At 55.0% G+C, this 6,134-nt stretch overlaps 1 protein-coding gene across 1 annotated transcript in view; it reads left to right on the top strand.

Annotated features, from left to right (window-relative positions):
* The first annotated feature begins 1,102 nt into the window (after nucleotides 1-1,102).
* Nucleotides 1,103-6,134, top strand: part of LOC128814146 (contactin-4) — a 281,500-nt gene continuing 276,468 nt past the window's right edge. The window contains exon 1 of the mRNA XM_053989737.1: nucleotides 1,103-1,181. The gene's annotated coding sequence lies outside the window, so the exon portion shown is untranslated. The remainder of the gene's footprint in view (nucleotides 1,182-6,134) is intronic.

Raw genomic sequence — 6,134 nt, 5'->3', positions numbered from 1 at the left:
TGTCATTCCGTTTCTATCGACGTGCAGTTTATTAAACCATAAAGCAAGGCAGCAAGCACAGAGAGCAACTCCAGAGATAATTAAACATAATAAGGGTTTCACTTAATCCCTCAAAACCCAGGGGAGGCACAGTTAAGACTGAATACCCTCTTTGCACTGCGAGGCTGTTTTTTGCACAAGCATTTAAGAGCACTTCCCAGGACAGGATTTTGGGACAGGGGGAAAGGTAGGTCCCACATTCACTTCTGAATACTTTTTTTTTCCTTTTCTGTGTGCCTTTACATTATGCTGCTTATTAAGCCTGAACTCATGACTTTCAAAGCAGTTTGCGGCTCATCGTTTGCATTGCAGCAGCAAGCAGAGACCCTGATGAGGGATCCTGAGGAAGGTTTGGGAGCATCCCTGGGCACAGCAGAGCTTGGGAGCAGCCGGGCTGGCACCCAGGTGTGCTGTGCTCTCGGGCTCCTCATCTCCCTGCACAGCACACGCATTTCTTGGACGAGGAGGAACGGGAAAGGGATGGAAGGAGACGGTGGATGCAAAGGGCTGAGCGAGAGGCTGGCAGAGCAGGCGGGTGAGGAGAGTCTCCCTTTAAAGAGCGAAATAATTACGGCAAATCTGGGATTAAAACCGGAGGGCAACGCGCCGAGGGAGGGGGAAATAAAAAAAAAAAAAAAAAAAGCCGCGAGAGGTAATTTGGGCTTCTGTGGTCTCCCCTAGTGGGACCGGGGCTGGTCGGGGATGGGGAAAAGCGGGGAGCGCGACGGGAACGGGCTCGGAGCTGCCCGGGGTGCGGGTGGAGCCGCGGGTGCGGGAAGAGCCGCACCTGGGCCGCAGCAAAGCGAGCCGCGGGCAGGGCAGGGGATGCTGCCCGCGGGGCCGGGGACCGAGCGCTGCCGCACGGCCGCGGGCGGGCACCGGGCGGGCACCGGCGGGGCAGGAAGGGTTAAAGCGGCCGCCGCCGCTCCGCCGCCCGCCCCCCGCGCACGGCGGGGCCGGGGGTGGGGTCTGCGCGGAGCCCGCCCGGCTCCCGCCGCTGCCGCTCAATGCTGCGGCCGCGGGGCTGCGGGAGCCGCGCTCGCCGCGCACCTCGGGGCTGCGGGGGCTGCGGGAGCCGCGCGGGAGCGCCCGCACCCGCGGAGCCGCGCCGGGCCGGGCATGTCCCCCCCCTCCCCGCACAGGTAAGCGCGGCTCGGCACGGCACGGAGAGGAGGGAGGCAGATTTAAAACGGGGATTAAAAAAAAAAAAATAAAATAAGAGAAATAGGGAGTAAATAAGGAATTTTTAAGCAAGGCTGCGGCGCGGGGGAAGGAGAGCGCGGGCGGGCTGCGGAGCCGGCGGAGGGGAGGCGCGGCCGGAGGGGCGCGGAGCGCGGTGCCCGCCGGGGTCCCCCCGGTGCCCCCGGAGCGCGGAGCTGCCGCGGGGCGCGGAGCCGTGCGCGGGGTCGCGCAGAGCCCCCGGGCGGGGTGGCCGCGGACCTCCGGACCTAGAGCGGGCGCATCCCTGAGTGAGAGCCGGAGCATCCCCGAGTGAGAGCAGGAGCATCCCTGAGTGAGAGCCGGAGCATCCCTGAGTGAGAGCCGGAGCATCCCTGAGTGAGAGCTGGAGCATCCCCGAGTGAGAGCAGGAGCATCCCTGAGTGGGAGCGGGTGCATTCCCGAGTGGGAGCCGGAGCATCCCCGAGTGAGAGCCGGAGCATCCCCGAGTGAGAGCAGGAACATCCCTGAGTGGGAGCGGGTGCATTCCCGAGTGGGAGCCGGAGCATCCCCGAGTGGGAGCGGGCGCATCCCGGAACGCGGACGCGGGGATGCTCCCGCCAGGCTGCTCCAGGCGCACGCAGAACTTTTTGCCGGCTCCAGCCGCGTTCCCGGCTGGAGTTGAAGCTCCTTTTGCTTTCCCCAGGCTGCTGCTGCTCCCGTGTCGTGAGCAACATACCGCAGCGTGTTGTTTTATTTATCCCAGACAGGAACGGCTTGCTCTCGAAACTACAAATTAAAGGATGCTGCTTGCATAACAAGTGGCAATAGTTTGTATCTTACATACTAATTACCCGTCACCTTAATTTAGGCTAAGCCAAAGAAGGGCTTTTTTTCCCGAGGAGGGCTCGTTCGATAGAGCAGTCTGGTGTTTTGGAGCCACGTACTCCTCTCCCCTGGCTGGATTAATGTGGGCAGAGGATTAAGAGCCAGCACGGTGATGAGGAACCCTGGGGTGCGGGGAAGCAGGGCACGTTTGACTGGAGGCAGAAGTCAGTTTTTGTGGCTGCGCTCGCCCATCCTCCGGTTTCCATGGCTCGGTTCAGGACCTGCATCCCAGCGGATAAATCACCGAGGTGGGAGCAGGGGCTGGCGGCAGCTCCTCTTGCGATGCTCGCGATACTCCGGAGCTCCTTTCCAAGGTCCAGCACCCCCTGCCCCGCAGTGGGTGGGTGGCTGGCTGTGCCCCCGTGCTGGCAGGGTGCCCAGGGGGTGCCGTGACCCATCCCCGTGGCTGTCGGAGCCCCTTCCCTGGTCCCTCTGGCTCCTGCAGCAGCTCCAGCCCAGGTGTGCAGGTGATGCTGCAGCCGGGCTCCACAGCCAGCACCGAGCATGGGGAGCAGAATGATGATGGGGGCCTGCACTTAACGGGGCCCCCCAGGAGCTTTTCCTGCTGCTTTTTTGGCCGGGAAACTGAATTTTTCTTCTTTTCTGGACCTGAGGGAGCAGCATTTTTACCCTGCGTTTGTAAGTCCCTGAAAACTGCTTGAATGGCTCTTGAATAATCCTTCAAAGTCACCTCCCCTCTTTAATCTAATACCAAAAGGACTTGCTTTACATGGCTAATCCCTCTTTCCGTGCTGTACAGCCTCATTTAGAGGTGTGCACGCTGCTAATTTCCCCTTGGCAGCCTGCTGGAGACAATGGCTTCCACTGGCGAGCAGCAACCTCTCCCTCCCGTGCTGAACTCTGGGCACAGCTGAACCCCTCTGACAAGAATTTGGGGGATTTCAGGAAGCATCCCTTTGCAGGAAGCCCCCCCAAACTCCGGGTGCGTTTCTAAACCCCACAGCTGTTAGCTGGTGGGAGTGGAGGGAAGCAGGGTGTGCCTGCAGGTAGTTGGAGTTGAATGATCCTGGCAAAACTCTGGAATTGGAAGGATTTTCCCACCCTTCTGCAGTGGAGCCGAGCTCTCTCCCAGCCCGTCTGGCGCTCCCGGAATTTTAAGCTCGTTCTGCTCTCCACAATGACAAAACGTGTGTAGGGAATGTGAATGACAGCAGAGGAGCAGCTCACCTGTGCAGGCAGCCTCCTGGAAAACGGGCTGAGATGCTGCAGCCTCCAAAGCCTGGCTCTCCATGGGTTGACAGGGATGCCTGGGGCTGCCAGCCCCTCACCTGAGCTCACCAGGGGTGCTGGGGAGGGCAGGTGTGCCTTCAGTGTGCTGGGAGGGGTGAGGGGTGAGGTGTCCTCTGCCCTGGGCCACAAGGACACCTCTGCCCGTGGGCTGGGTGTCCCTGAGACCTTGGCCATCCTCCTCCAGGGGGTCCTGCCTTGATTTTCCAGAGTTAATCCCTCCAGTGCTTGATTCCTGAGTGCTGGTTTCCAGCCCTTGGCTGAGGAGCTTTATTCCAGAGGGAGGGACAGCAGCCAGCGAGCAGCTGCTGACAACCCACCTTGGCTCCCAAACTTGGACCTCTTCATGCATGAAAGGCTTTCTCGTTGCTATCCAGGTCTTTATTTACTGGAATTAACATTTCCTTGGTTTCAAACTCACTCCTGTGTTACCCCATCAGGGACAGCTGGAAATCAGGTGTGAGCTCACATAAAATTTCTCCCAGAGATGCAAAACTTCGAAGTAATTTTGTAAATATTCTGGTGCCACGTGATTTATTTACCTTGGCTTCAGGAGTTGACTTTGTCTGACAGTTCTGTGGAGTTGATTTAAAAAAAGAATATTTGAAACTCAGGGGTAAAGACCAGGCAGAGTGAAGGAAGGATAATACCCATGAGACAGATAGATCACTGCCTTTTTATTTGCTCTTGTGGTCTTGTTTAATTCTGCTTGCTGAGCATTCTGGAGGGGCTGGTTCCCATCAGGGCAGGGTGGACACAGCCCTGGCGCCGAGCAGGCAGCTCCCGGGATGCAGACGGAGCAGGAGAAGCTTCTGCTGCTTAAAAATACTCTGCTGCCTTTGAAAGTTCATAAATCATCACAGATCTATTTTTAGCCCTGTTAGGATAGAGCAAGTCTGGGGTTTCTTCTCACACCTCCCCTGTGTGGCCTGGAATGACCTGGTGAAGTCTCTGCAGGAGCAGTTTGCTCTCTGCTTTGATGTGGTGCTGACCCGGCGCTCAGCCCCGCTGTCACACGGAGGATTCAGCTCTCTTTGAAGAGGCTTTGGTGCAACAGTTGGGAATTTTCCTTCCCGTTGGGAGTCCGTGCTGCTTGGTGGGTGAGAGATGTGCAGCCCCTGGCGGGGAGGTAATCACAAACACGGCCAAGTGCCGTGAATCACCCCAAATCCACAAATGTCAGCTGCCGGGGCTGAGCATCTTCACCGCTGTCTGCCACCGTGGTTACTCGAGTGCAGATATGGATATCATGGCAGGAGTGATTCATTCTTTTTATTATTAGCAAAGCAAATCCATAATGATGACACCCTGCTGATTTACTGCTTCACTCCAGTGCACAACTCTTCCCTGCCTCCTCCTCCCAGCAGCCACCAAATCTGGGGATGCTCGAAGGAAATGTGTCAAATCTGTGTCAAATCTGCTTCTTATCCTAACAGGAATGAGCTTCACACTCCTTATGAACCAAGAGAGCAGTGTTTTGTGCACTAAACAGGGTTCTGAATGTGTGGATGTTGGGAAATAACTCCATTCTTTGCTATTCCCTGGGTGCAGTGATTTTATCTCAGTCCGCAGGGTAAAGATCTGTCCTAACCCGACACCAAGAAAAAGAATGAGTTGTTGGGGTGTTTTTAATTGCTGGGTTAAATCAATGAAAGTCAAGGCCTCAGAACCATCAGGGTCAGAGCATTTTGAAAGCAATCTGGTGGCTGTCACGGGCAGAGTTCAGCTTTAGGAAGGTGGAGCAGAAGAGGGAAGTTTTGCCTCTGCGACATAAATTTTTGCTTAGGGTCATAATCACAGCACAGATGTATCAGCATGTGGCCTCCAGTGAGGTAAGTGATGCACGTATTGCACTTCAGAAGGACTCGAAAAAATCATCTGCAGTCATATTTTCAAAATGACAGGGATTTATTTAAAAAATTGTGTTAAAGGTTTCAAAAACGAGGTTCTGCCACTTTTGTTGCTTCTATTAATTCTTTCTCAAGCTCCCAGCTGTTCAGCTGCTGATGCTGTATTCCTTGAGGACTTGCTGGAGATGTCTCAGGTCTGGCCAGACATCCTCATTCATGTTCTGATCTAGCCAGTACCCAGTTCTGCTGAGATAAGTTATAATAAAGATAAAAGAAAAGCACCAGGATTCTCCCCCACCTTTTGCCCTCTTTGGGTTTTGGATTCAGTGAGACTCAACCCTCTCATGTGGACTTTCCCCAGTTCTTGTTGAGAGCAAGACACGCTTGAAAGACCCAACAGTTAATCTTGGTTTCCTCCAGATTTCCAGGAGACCCTGAGCTGAGCTGCTCCTAGCTCCAGACTGATTTGCTTTTCCAGGAGTTCTGACAGTGTTGTATCTTTGTTGGCCTCGGGCGGAATCTGTGTTTATCATTTATTTATATAAATGTTTAGCAGAGGAAGAGATGTGGTGTTTAAGGCCAATTTACATAAGGCTTAGCAGGTCATTGCATTTGATTAGAGCCTAAGAAGGGAGCAAAGGACATCCCGGGTGATTGTGGTGGAAAAACCTCTCTTGTGGAGAGGGATTTAATGTCAGTGGTGCTGCACAGCAATGACCTACCTGTGTGATTTTAACCCATCTGTAAGTGCCTTGTTTATTAAACCCCCTTTATTCAGATCACAGGGCGTTATTGGGGAACACTTCCAGACAACAAAACACATTTGCATCTCTGTGCTCCCAGTGATGGGAGTGTGGAGACCCAAAAATCCATAGGGGAGAGCCCCAGGGCTGCTGGGGCTGCTCAGGGCAGAGCTTTCCCTTTTAACAGCTCCTGTTAATGATTCCCATG

The sequence above is a fragment of the Vidua macroura genome, chromosome 13 (genome assembly GCF_024509145.1).
Source record: "Vidua macroura isolate BioBank_ID:100142 chromosome 13, ASM2450914v1, whole genome shotgun sequence".
Classification (NCBI taxonomy): domain Eukaryota; kingdom Metazoa; phylum Chordata; class Aves; order Passeriformes; family Viduidae; genus Vidua; species Vidua macroura.
The sequence above is the reverse complement of the archived record's forward strand: the minus strand, read 5'-3'. Positions and strand labels throughout refer to the sequence as shown.